Source organism: Uloborus diversus, chromosome 6, assembly GCF_026930045.1.
Source record: "Uloborus diversus isolate 005 chromosome 6, Udiv.v.3.1, whole genome shotgun sequence".
NCBI lineage: Eukaryota > Metazoa > Arthropoda > Arachnida > Araneae > Uloboridae > Uloborus > Uloborus diversus.
Window position 1 is genome coordinate 50726873 of NC_072736.1, and position 14025 is coordinate 50740897.

The following is a 14025-nucleotide window of genomic DNA, read 5'->3' on the forward strand; positions in this document are numbered from 1 at the left end:
ACTTAAAAATTTCTATTTCGAAATTCGCCACCCCTAAAATCTGCCTAGGTTGCCTACCCCAGGAGCCGAGCCTGGGTTCTCCCTATTCTAAAGTTCTGATAACGCCTGATAACAACTTGCTGATCTCTAAATAATCTCAAGGTTTAACCCATGATTGATTCGCTTATAACCGATATCGCGCCCTTTGTTAACAACAGATTTAATCTACAAAATTTAACTGACTTGACTGAATGCCTGAAGAGAACTGCCACCGGAAAACGCTGATCCAGATAACGATCTCAGCGTAAGAGATCATCAAAGAAAGATTAAGTGCTGTTTCTAAAGTATTCATATGTAGTTGTCGAAAAGATGAATCGTGTTTCTGGAGAGTGGTTTCCATTTTAAACTGGTTCATATTCCAAACTTCCCGGGTTAAGCAGTATTAATGAATGACTGCACCCTTGCATTTGCATAGTCATTCATTTTGTATGGGCTTTGAAAATAACTCTTCAGTAAAATGAGGGTTGCTCGAACGGAAATGTTTCTCAGTTGGGAAGTGTTGCGTCGTTTTTAAATGATATAAAATGCATAAATTGATTGAAATTGGATTCATGTGGAAAAGGTTAGAATAGGAAAATAAAAATACTTTATATTTGAAAATTAAAGCTGACGTTCAATGAAGCAGTTTAAATTTAATTACTAAAATATTAACACACAGTGGTTATACTTAGTAGTCAAGATGAAAAAGGTCATCACATTACAGCGTCCATGTTCAGTCGATTTTTCTGCATAAATGTGTTAAAATAGTATCAGTACGCTCCAATTAAAATTAGTTAAAAGTATCGATACTTTGATTAATTTATACACGGTGTGTCGGTGACCAATAGCAAAAAAAGCTGTGGACTATAACTGAATCAAAATATAATTTTATTCAAAATATACGGAAAAATATCAGTAGCGATGTAACAGAAAATAAATAAATAAATAAAATAAAATAAATAAAAATGCTCCATTTAAAACTAAAACAATGTAATTTCTACGGAGTAATCATGGACCGGAAGCCAATCTTTATGACAATTTCAATGAAGTCAAAAATTTCGTTCAGTACAGTCTTAGAAGAGGAAGATTTACTACTTTCACCAATATTGTATCACATCAATCAGTTACTAACCTCAGCCGAGCACGACTGGGACAGCCTCAAATTTACTCATGATTACTTCTATTGTTTCTGAACTTTTTACAAATTTATAAACTCATGGAACAAGTCCAGCTGTTGCTAGATCTGGAGAATATAAAACAAGAGACATAAAAAAACAAGAAATTTTAAAAGTAAAAAGGTCCATTGGTTATAATAAACGAATTTTCATTTTGAAAATCGTTCTTCTCTTCTTCCATTTCAAGAACTAGGACAAAGGCCTGTTCCCGCTTCACGGTCAAACCAGCGCTTCCCGGGCCTACCTCGATCTCGTCTGCCTTGTGGTTTGTAATAAAATTCGGTTCTTGGTTGTTGTCCGCGTGGCATACGTCGGACGTGGTGTGTCCAGTTTTGGCGGTATTCCTCATCTCCTATGAAGAAACGTTTTAATTCTTTACGTATGTCTTCGTTTCTAATTTCATCGAAAACTGTACATCCTTTAACAGACCGCAAAAACCTCATAAGTCCTGGGAACATAGAATCCATGTCTTTAAACCATATTAGAGAGATATAACCATATAGAGTGATTTAAAAACCCAATAAATACTAATGCAAAAAATAAATCCGCATCTCCTAAAGGTTTGTGACCTAGTGAACTTTACCTCCAAGCAGGGACGGACTGGCCCATCGGTCCGCGGGCCGATGCGCCCTCAAACCGAAACAGCTGTATTAATTTAGTTTAAATTTTTTTAAATTTATTTTATTTTTTGGTGCAAATTTCCTCATTTTTTAAATAAAAAAAAATAAATAAAAAAGTTTTATTTTTTGGTGCAACTTTCTTATTTATTATTATTTTTTTCTTTGTGCTCACAAACCTGTGCGATTTCACTTCGCTTTTTTTTCTTCTTTTCTTTAAACTCGTAAACGTGTGTACCATCGTTTTTTTAAACCTCTCTTCTTTTTTTTCCATCTTTTTTTTTTCTCAACGTTTGTTTGCACTTTTTTTTTGCGTACTTTAGAGGCCAAGGTTGGCGCCCTCTTGAGGCACCTAATCTGCCCCTGCCTCCAAGTTACAGATACAAACACAAAATAATATCAAAAGAGAAGCTGTCATTCAATCAAAGAGAAATGTATGCAGCCATTTAATATATTTTCCACTTTTATCCTCTTCATACCCTTGGATTTATGAACAAAGGAAATGAATGTAATCTTCATATATTTTTAAATTTCTAATACGTATCTTTGAAATATTTATCACACAAAAAAGTTTCCGTCTTTTAATGGATTGATATTGCTATTCTTAATTCCTCATAATTTTTCTGAAAACTATCTTTTCATTCTGCATAAATTGAACTTCCATTATTTCTTCTCTGATAGTTTTATCGTTAAGTACGGATAATTGATGAAAGATAAATCTTTGATCAAACAACTGAACGAATTTCTTAATTTAAAAGGAAGTTTAAATTTTTGTTTGGATCTTCCAGTTTATTGCAAAATTGGTTAGTTTTCTTGATTTGGTGTTAATGGCTCTTTTGAAAATCGTTATAACCAAAGTGAGTTATGAATAGTATGGACTCATGTTAGATAATTGCCTATGCAGGCATAGGAATTGATTAATAAAAATACCACATTCCGTGAGTTAGAAATTAATCGAAAAATAAGAAACGAGAACAAAACCATTTCGACACAACCATTCAGAAACTTAACAGAAATCCTGTTGGGAGAAAGAAAAATATTTGAGCGAAAACAAAAATACCAAAAATTAAATAAGATTAAGTATGACAATTATGATAATAATAATAATAATAATAATAATAATGAACTAATAATAATAGTGATAAAATGATAATAATAAAATAATAATAATGATAACAATAACAAAAATAATTTTACTATTATCAATAATAATATTAATAAAAAAATAACTATAATAAGAACAATAATAGTAATAATGAATGATGCAAATAATAATAATAATAATGGTAATAATGAATTATGCAAATAATAATAATAATAATATTAATAATAATAATAATAACAATGAAATTATAAAAATAACAACAATAATAATTAATTTTCTGAATTGAATTTGATCTTCTTTTAGCTAAGTCCCGTTTATTGTCACATTATAAGACAGGTCGTTGAAAGTATGTTTTGAAATACAAGTGATTCTTCATTTATAGATATATTTTTAACAGCTCTACAGGCATATTTCAAGCATAATTTCACGCTTTGTATTGTGAATAAGAAACTAAACATTGTAGAAAATGGGGAAAAGAGGGACTGGAATTTTAAAAATATTTTTTTGGAATGTTTTTTTATTTATTTTTTCTTTAAACGCAAAATTTCAAGCATTCTAGATATCAAAAACCGAATTAGTATACATTTTTTCTTTTCTTGCCATCTTCCATTTCAACCTTAGAAAATTTGTGTTCTCATGAAGTTGATCGTGGTCTTTACTGTTTTCACTAACTCTGACACCCCCCCCCCCATCCCCATGATTTACTCCTCTAAAAAGATCAAGGAGTATTTTTGCAGCTTGAATATTTTACGCTAATCTTCCTTTATTTATAATCTGTAGTTAAAAACTCACTTCATGGTTGAGTACCTTGGGGGATGCAGCATCTGCTGCGAGTAAAAATTACTCTCATATCAAAACTGAAAATTCATTTATGTTAAAATTTCATTAAACTAAATCAATTTAAGAAGGATAACGTCTAGTGCTCACACATGGACGCACTTATCCATTTTCTTTCATTTTATGAATCAACTAGTGGTACCCGCACGGCTTTGCCCGTAATAGAAAAATTAAAAAGTCTTTTAATTTACATGTATATTTACAAATAATGTATGGTGAATTTTCTCGCCAATTGTCTTTTACCCATGTTACGGTTCCACATTATGATAATTTCGCACCTCGCCAATTGGCTTGTGCCCATGTTACGGTTCCGAGTTATGATAATTTCGTAATTTACTCGTCCAACTTATGATAATTTTGTTCTTAAAACTGGAATAGAAAAAGAACTACATCGAATTTTCGAAAAATCGCTTCGAGGTGCACACCCCCTGCTGCAAACTAACTTTGTGCCAAATTTCATGAAAATCGGCCGCACGGTCTAGGCGCTATGCGTGCAGAGATCCAGACAGACAGAGATCCGGACAGAGAGAGATCCTGACGGACAGAGAGAGATCCTGACAGACAGAGAGAGATCCGGACAGAGAGACTTTCAGCTTTATTATTAGTAAAGAAGAGTGGTTCAATTTCTCTTTTTAAGTATGAAGTCTCCTCATTTTTTGGAACTTGTACACTATCTACAGTCAAGGGCGCCAGCAGAATCATACGCAAGATACACGCATATGAATCACTACTTTGCTATTTTTTTAAAATTTATTATTCCTATTTTTTAATTTTTATTTTTAAGTTTTTTTTTTGTTAAAGCGAATAATGAGATGCAATTTCATCATTGCTAAAATTGTTTAATTAATAATTTTTATTTCTTTGATCACAAACTTTTTATAATTTTAAAATTGTAGTTTCCCTTAATTTAAAATGAATTAAAGTATAATTTGTTTATTACAAATAATTATTATAAAATATTAATGATAAAAATAATAAATTAATGATAATTTATGATATAAAAAATAATTTCATAAAAAATTCGTTCTTTTAAATTCAATTTTTAAAAGCCAGTGAGGTGCAAGTGCATTCCTGTTGGCGCCCATGTCCATAGTTTATGTCAAAATGAAATGGTGCAATATTTACACGGTCCCTAAATCTCTATTTCGATGCAGACTGCTTTTGCCACATCCATCTATTAAATGAGTGAGTAAAAAAATACGCAGCCTCCGCCTTGTAGGTTGGAACTCACGGATACAGATCGGTTGAAATTCAGTTTCTATCTGAGTTGAGTGTTTCACAGATGAAAATCATCTGCCCAATGTTAGGATATCTCGCGTTTTGCATTTACTGCAGTGAGAAGAAATAATCATGGCACAAGATAAATCTTCTGTCATCGTTTTGATACGCACGGTTCGATAGATATATGACGGTAAAGGAAAGTATAAGAACAAGATGGACTTTGTGTTACTACATAGACCATCAGGATTTATAAAAGTTGGATGAATCCGTGTGTTTAAAGGTAAGCTTTTTTTGAAACATGATAAATTTAAATTTCTAAATTACCGATAAAGTATTTTAAAATCGATCAGAAGAAACACATAAAATGTAGAAACATGACCCCTTTTTTAAGAATAGCTCGTGAAAAAACGAAGGGAAAAGAACAGTAGTTTTTAAAATCCCATGTTAATATAATTTTTATGACATAAAGGAATAATTTTAAATTTCATGACTGATGAAGTATTTTGAAATCGGTAGGACGAAACACGTAAAATGTATAAACATAACCTTATTTTTAAGAAGTTCATGAAGAAATGAAAGGAAAAGTTTTGTAAGTTTTAACAATTCCATGTGAAAATAACTTGAATCAAACGAAAGTAAGCGTCAAATTACACATGTTAACTATTGATTTGAGAATTTACTTGTTAACAAGGGTATTGCAATTTGCTATTTTGATCCTCAAGGCAGATTTCAAGGTTTTTCTCATCCTGTAAGACGGTGTTGATATTCGTCTTTGCAATAAAAGTACTGATTCACCAGTTCATTAATAACAATAATGTAATAAAAAATGTTTATGGACAATAAGCAGCTTTTGAACTTTGCTTTCGCACTTTTGAAAATGACAATAACTAGGAAAAAAAACACTAGTAAGTTAACCCCTGGATTAGTAAAATATTTGTTGTAGCCTTAGCATTGAGCAAAACAGAAATTTTCCGTCAAATGTCGGATGAGCAAGTTCTAATTATAAGATCATTGCTCAAGAAAAAGATAATGCGGGGGGGGGGGAGGGGAGATGTAGAAGACATTTTGAAAACAATTTTTCATATTATCCCGGTGAAGAACTTTTGACCAAAATATAAAAGTTGTTCTAAGTGGTTAAGTGAGTTATGAGGGCGAAAAAAAAAAAATATATATAAGTATACCTAAAATTCCCTATATCATGCATCTATATTCAATTCATTTTTTGAATAATTTCAGTTTGAACGAAAATCCAATTCGGGAGGAAAAAGACGAAATACATTGAGCAAAAATCAAACCGTTCACTTGTTCACTCTCCATGCTGCCCCGCTACGGGGGAAGAGGGTCCCATAGAAAAAAGGCCTTAAGCCCATAATTGTTGAAATCAAAGCCCAATGCAGGGTTCCCAAGCAAAAGGTTCCTGGAGCAATAAAAAAAGAAAAACATACACTGAAATCGCAAAGAAGTTAAAAATTTCTCACACGCAGTCGAAAATGTATAAAAAAATAAAATAAAATAAAAATTGAAAAAAAAGCCCTGAAAAATTTAAAAGAGAGAGAGAGAGAGAGAGAAATAAAGAAGGATAACGGAAAGTAATTTTACTTTTGGTGAAGTCGATCTAGCAGTACTAGAGTGGTTCCATGCTTAAAGAATAAAAGAACTTATCACTGGTGCTATAAATATACAATAACCATTCATTGCAAGTACAAATTACTTATTTTGAGTGCAATAATTACTTATACTGAATTGTTATGGATTATTAATTAAGCTAAACCGAATGTATTAACATATTAAGTTACCCCGGATAATCAAATAATGGTGGTTAGAATCGCTGATATTCGTCGTTAAAACCACTTAATTATATAAATATACATGAATAACGCCTTACTGTGATTTCGGCCATTACTAAACTCCTCTAGTTGTGAATAAAGGGTCTTCATAAATCGCTTCTAATATAGATAGAATTCCGTAATAAATCATCTATTTTATTCTTTCACTTAAAGTAGAAAGAAGTGTTACCTAAAGAAGAACTTACATACACTGCTAAAAATTCAGGAAACTTTTACGGTAAATATTACTGTAAAAATGGAGTGTTTATAGCATATACTAATAATAAGAGTAGATCGAGCTTTCCCAGACTTGCTGATGAAAAAATTGGTTCATGGATACATCATGTGACTGGTGGAAGGCTTGACGAAAACTTTGGCGGCATGGTTGCTAGATGGCAACATTATCTATAGTTTGGCACTCGACATGTATTTTAAGACGTAATGTATTTTCATTATATATTTTTTCCATTGAACTGTTTTTCTTTTAGTTATGCATTATTTCGGCATTAGTTTTTGATCACAGTTTTCAGTAACTTTTATTTCATTTGGAACTGCTAACGTCAGCGTTGGCGTGAACGTAATGGCGTAAACGTTTTGCGTTAACGCAAAAATGTACTAATCGGTATCTCAAATTGAAATTTTAGGTAAAAATCTTACCGTTTGCTGATTTTTTTTTGGCTGCTTGCATCTTTAATTGCTTATAGAGTTATTGAAATTGACTAAAGAAAATGCACAATACGATCTAAAAGAAAAACTCAGTATATTAACAAAATATTTACAACTTAGAATAACAAATTTACAAATCGGACTCCATTAAATATATTATTCCGTGTTTCATGAATTCTATTTATTTTATTTCTCGCTGGCGTTGATCGTCTGCTACGATCAACGCCCGCTGTTGCTAGGATATCCACCAGTCACATGGTTTGGTTTATGAGCAGCAAAAGGGTTGCCATAGCTCGGTCTACTCTTATTATTAGTCTATGGTTTATAGTACAAAAAATTGCAGTAAATTGTACCAAAAAAATGAACGATTGCAGCGCCGATACACGACGTGACTTACATCACGAAGCAGATAATACCTTATTTCCCATCTCCCGATGTGTCCCAACTCGTATAGAGGGCAGCAAAGTCGCCTGAAAATTTGAAGGTCCCAAGATCGAGCATCTGATGCTCTCATTTTGCGTTTTTTGTTTCTTGTTTATTCTACTGTAAAATTTTACAGTAAAATAGAATTTTACTGTACAAGTTTCTGCCAACATGGATGCCAGTAACTTTCCCCGTAAAATTTCAGGTTTTTTTTCAACAGTGTAACATTCGAAATTGAAAAAGCTTCATTAAATAATTTCTAAAATAGTGATGACTTATTCTTTCTGTATTGCTTTTGAAGAAGGAATTTACAGCAGTGGTAATTGGTTAAATTATTTGCAAAAGAGCGGGGGGTATGCATATCTTACTAGCCGTGTTGTTTCCCCGACGAAACTCCGGATCAAAGTGCAGTAAAAATTGGATATCGAAGCAAAGGCGAAGTCACTGCGACATCCTAAAAATGTTCCTTATTTGGCGAACTTTGTTTCGAGTTCGGAAAATTTGGAAATAGTATTGCAATACTGCTACCTGTTTTCCCTCTTTTTAATGTCTGACGTGTGTCTTATCTTTAGATGTAGTGAGTTTGTATACGCGTATTTGATCACTTGGAAACATTGGTGATTCATTCGGTAAATTGAGAATGGGGTGGTTTCCTTCAGTCAAAAGTATTACTTTTAGTCATTGAAATGGATAGAATGAGCAAAAAAAAATAATACATGGACCCAGAATATACTTTCATTTTCCCACCATTTTTTTTAAAGTAATTTTTTAAAATGTCCGATTTTTCTTCAAGCAAGGCGTGGTTTTTTTGACGTCACAAATGATGCTTTTTGGCGCATCTTTGTACCGCGTTTGCACGTTATGATAATCAAGCAGCGAGTTAAAATTGCGCTCTATGCTTGCTATCAACCATATCGTTGCCAATACACGTGAGTAAAGATGCGAATTAAATAATTTGGGCTGTTTATGGCAAAATCGAATGGCACTTCATCATTTGTGATGTCACCCGACAGAAGTGTAAACAATAAAAGCGAACCGATTTAAGTATTTTTTTTTTAAATATTAAACTTAAATAAATTATTTAAAAAATGGTCAGATCCTATGTTTTTAAGCATGCTCTTTCAGAAAAAAATACTTTTAAAATTTTGGAAACGACCCCATTTCTCCTCTTCCAAAAATGTAAGTCAGAAGTGCCCCTGGTCAAACTAAACTATCGTTTACTAAAATTCAACTAAAATTTACTATTTATTTTATCTATAAAAAATTATTTATTTTATTATTTTATCGATCCACATTTAAGATTTGAGTTTTTTTATAACAATTAGTATTCTACTAAATTTTGGCACTTTTACTAAGAAAATGGCGATCATTACATAACCCCTGTCGAAGTTCCTAAGGAACCCTAGAGTTCCGCAGAACCCAGGCTGAAAACCTCTGTGCTAGAGGGGGATATCCATTCATTCCTTCTCTCTTCCTCATTTTTTTGAAGAAAAATTTTACCGCAATGGTAGTGCATTAAGTCCTTTATCAAAGAAAGATACTTTAAACAACAAAATTGAAAACTGTTCAGAAATTTAAGGGAAAAAAGGAAATTTTATGAAAAGAGATGGGAAGTTATTATTAATTTTCATTAGAAACCGGTGCCACTGTTTTTTTAGAAGCATAAGAAGAAATCAAATCGACAGATTCTCATACTTTTAAGGACCTCTTATCCTTTTTCTTACGGTATTTACACCAGATCAAGTAACTTTCATGCAAGATGAAAACTCTTTCATATCTTACTAGCCGAAAATAAGAAATAAAAAATTATGATTCCACCCCCCCCCCCCATGAATTTATTCATTTAATGATGTATACGTTTTTTTTTTGATGGAACCATTTTGGCTCAGCTAAACTTTTGTAAAAAAAAAAAAAAAATGCGCCCGAATAATTTAGACATTAATTAGTTTTATGATTAATAGTGTAAATGTTCATTTAAGTGAAACGTTAATTACCTAATTAGTAGTCTCGTGATTTTTAGTTTTTTCATAGGAAAACGGTAAAATGTCCGATGGATCAAAAACGCATATGCAATGCACATTGTGCATAAGCAGTTACCATGTAAGCAACTTAAAATTGAAATCTTTTTACATGCAGTTGTTTAAATATAATAATAATATTAATTCTTATTAGACAATTTAGTAAATAAAAGAAGTAACTGAAAAAATTCCGTTTTCAGTGGAAAAAAAAAATTAAATGAAAAAAAAAATTAATGCAATAACTTTTATTTACTTACAAACTGATAAATATTCATGTATGAGACATATGAATAGTTTATTGCTTGGGTCGATATATTTTTACTTCATTTATAAATACGGGAAGAGGACCTACAGTCATTGGATCTGGTTAGTAAAACTTGTTTTAGCAGTAATTGTTACCTAACTAGTTAATTTGTATAGATGAAGAAGATGATTGCATTACAATTGTAATTTGTTTTCGCGTTTCTATAGTACTGAAATTTTAATTACGTTTGAAAGACGTTCAGATTTTAGGCCCGAACACACTGAACTCAAAAATGATCACTGATACTAGTGATGGCCATAGTTCTTGAGGGTCCTGGGCGATTTTTTTTTCGCAAGGCCCTCTTTTTATAGAAGAAAAATGTCAGTGAAATTATTATTGATTGTATTAGCTGTGAATAAAATTTATATTGTCTGATTAATTTGGGGGCACGGGAGTTTCTCGCAAAGTCGATCACAAAAAAAAAAAAAAAAAAAAGAAAGAAAGAAAGGGGGGGGGGGAACAGCTTATTATTCTTTTACTTAAGTAAGACATTCAGGACACTTTTGGCATCCTTGTAACTCTGTTGGGGTTAAAGCCAGAAACCTGATTTTTTAGTGGCCAAGTGGACATACGGGAAAGTGGTCGGATTCTGCTGAGCTATAATTCTTTAACCCTTTCAGACGGAATTTTGAAATACTTAACCAAAAGTGTTTTTATTCGGTAGACAGTGAACTATGGTAAAGAGTATCTTATAGACAAAATTTCAAGTTTATAGGTGAGAAATTAAAAGAGTTATGACACGTCCAATAATCCGGAAATATATTATTGAAATACATATTTCAGATAATAAAACGATGTAACATCAAACAAACTGCTTTGTAAAATATTCTCTAAACAATAATAAAACATAATATAAGCATTAGAAATGATTAATATAAGATTATATATTTTTTAAAAAATCAGAAAAAAAACTCGCTTTTACGACGAGAATCCGTGGTTGGGAAAATGAGCCAGTCCCCTTCTATCAACCCCTATTTCTTTATGTTGCAAATCCCAAAATGAAAAATTCTTGTACAAATAATAATAAGCAGACTATAAAGAGTCAACTACGAAAAAAATCGAGTAATTTATTCGATTAATAAATGATAAGCAGCTGTTTAAAGCTCATGCCCGGTATACCGCACGCGACGTCTGAAAGGGCTAAATATAACTACAACCAGTCTCTCCGGTTTTCAGCGTTCGAAACATAAATAAAACATTTGAAAATTACTAGAGTAATTACGTTCTCTTTAAAGTACAATTAAAAAATCAAAACCTAAAATATACTCTGGGTACAATTTCCCTACCCAATCGGGCAATTTCGCGCACTTGTGTGCCGTGCCAGACGAATCATATGCAGGAGAAGAGACGGGGAGGGCAGGAATTTTTGATAATAAGTTTATAAAATTTGTTTTTTCATTCATTTATATATATATATATATATATATATATATATATATATATATATATATATATATATATATATATATATATATATCGTCGAATAAAATAATGTAAACAAATAATGTAAAAAGGAAGTAAGTAAGCAAGTGTGAACTTGGCGACCATTTTAGTTGCGGCCTTTAAAGCAAATCCCTCAAAGAGAACAAAAGCAGAGCGTCGCTTTGTTTCTGTGAAAGAATGCGACCAGTGTGAAATTATAAATTGGAAAAGAAAATGTTTTTCGTTCCTTCTCTTACAGAGATTGACAAGGGCTCGCGATTTCCTGACAAGCCAATATCTTTTCTGGACAGCTTAGGAATTCTTTGCTTAGTATTCATTTGATTTTCTATTTTTCATTCCGATGAAGGAAGAAAACTTGTCCTGTTGACCATCTTTAAAGATTTTGCACAACGCATTTTGTAAGCTGTACTATTCCTTTTTGAAAAGAGCTACAGGCGTCCCACGTATAACATGGCACTTGTAAAAGACGGTTTCAATCAGGGGCGGATACAGAAATTCATTTTAGGTGGAAATTCATTTCATGGTGAAAATTCCTCCCCTCCCATAAACGAACCTACGGTTTTGGTTGCGACAATTTTCCGAAACTGCTTGGGGGTGCTCCAAATTGGCCAGGAATCAGACACCTTATTGGGAATAAACGTTACAAATTAATTTCATAAGCAATTAAACGAACTATTAGCTCAAGTATTTACTTTCAAAAATAATTAATGAAGTGAAAAGATACTGTAAATGTTTACATTTTGTGCATTAAGTGTTTGAACACAATGTGGACGGATAAGGTTGTCGATGGTTTAGGGGTGGTCATGATGCCCTATGAACCTCCTGTGGCATCTTCAGTCCTGTGCCCTTTTTGATGCCGCGCGTCCATTGTGCGACGGGGATGCCCGACCGTACTCTGTGGAACTGACGGACAGCTATTCTTCTTCTACGCCTTTGTGCCTTTGTTGGAATACCGCTTCTAAATAAAGGACTAGACTGTCTGGCACCACTTCGGACAGTTTTAAAACCAGGTGTGACGAGTTTGCCTGACAGCCCTGGACGGTGTCCGACTTTGTCGTTGCCGAAAAACCGCAGACGGGGAGGTGTGCTCCATGTTAATGAGGCGCCGGTCGACCAACGAATCCGGGCCCTGGTTTCTTCTACAAAAACAACGTAGCAGTGTTCGTCACCAAGTTTCCACCAATGGGATATTTTAAGGGGGCTTAGTGGACAAGCCCCGTTTCTTCGAAAAAGACCTCGATCCACACTTTTGGAAAGCAGATTGCTCTAGGACTTGAGAGAAACAGGTGCCCTTAGGCATTTCTCCGGTTTCGTTGGAAACCGTGATTTTTTTTTTGTGACCACCACTGAGGCAACTGTGTTTGCCTGAATTTGTAACCCCATCAATGTAACGATTTTTATTTTTTTTTCTGTAAATAAATTTTTTTTTCGTTAATTTTAAAAAGGGGTTTAGTCCTTCCTTGTTCGTGGTGTGATTTGATTTAATGAAAAGATTGGAATTGTTAATCTTTACATCTGTGACTCACGACGTCACAGCTTATTTGGTGGCAGCGGGTGCGATTATGTTTCAGAAAAATTGAAACAGACCCATGTTACCTTTGGTCTTTCTATTTTTATGCAATTTTGAAAGATAATTCTTTTTAAAACTTTAAGTACTTTTTACATAAAGTAGTCCTAGAGCTGATCGAAACCTATAAGATTTTGTGTGTGCCATTCCCCCAAATTGGATTTGGATTACTCTGATGTTAAAGACGGACGCAGAAAAGGGTGAGTCCGGTCTTTGTTTCTTGGTTACCGATGAGGCAGCTTTAGTGGGTTTGTTTTGAGAGAATTTAAGCGGAGTAAAATTGTTGGTAAAAATTTTCAATGTTTTCGAAAATAGAATTGGACTAAAGGTTTCTTGTGAGAATTAAATTCTGAGTTAGACTGCAAAAGAATTGTTTTGCAGATCTTTGCTATTTCAGTTTGGAAAGGAAAGTCATATAAATTAATGATTTATTTTGACGATATAGATTTCAGGTTAAGTAAATCTATTGAAATTGATCTGTAAAAGATATTTATGTGCATGCTGTTTTTGTGATTAGGTGGATTTTGCATGAAATAAATAGAGTTTTGCTTGTGAAAAAAAAAAAAAAGGGAACGCTCTAAAAATCTATTTGTGCAAAATGGGTTCTTTTCTTTTTGAAATCGAAAAAGATAATCTGAGAAAGATAGCCTCGGAGTTTGGCGTGGAAACGTCTGACTCAGATACACGTCGGTACATAGTTAAAGCGATTGTAGGGGCTACTGATTATGATGAAGAATTTGCAAAATCGACTTGGAGACTTTTAAAAGAAGAGATAGAAAGGGAGAGAGAGCGGGAAAGAGAAAAA

The 14025-nt window shown here is 32.9% G+C and overlaps 1 protein-coding gene across 1 annotated transcript in view; it reads left to right on the forward strand.

Annotated features, from left to right (window-relative positions):
• Window positions 1–5114: 5114 nt before the first annotated feature.
• Window positions 5115–14025, forward strand: part of LOC129224067 (uncharacterized) — a 35700-nt gene continuing 26789 nt past the window's right edge. The window contains exon 1 of the mRNA XM_054858467.1: window positions 5115–5253. The gene's annotated coding sequence lies outside the window, so the exon portion shown is untranslated. The remainder of the gene's footprint in view (window positions 5254–14025) is intronic.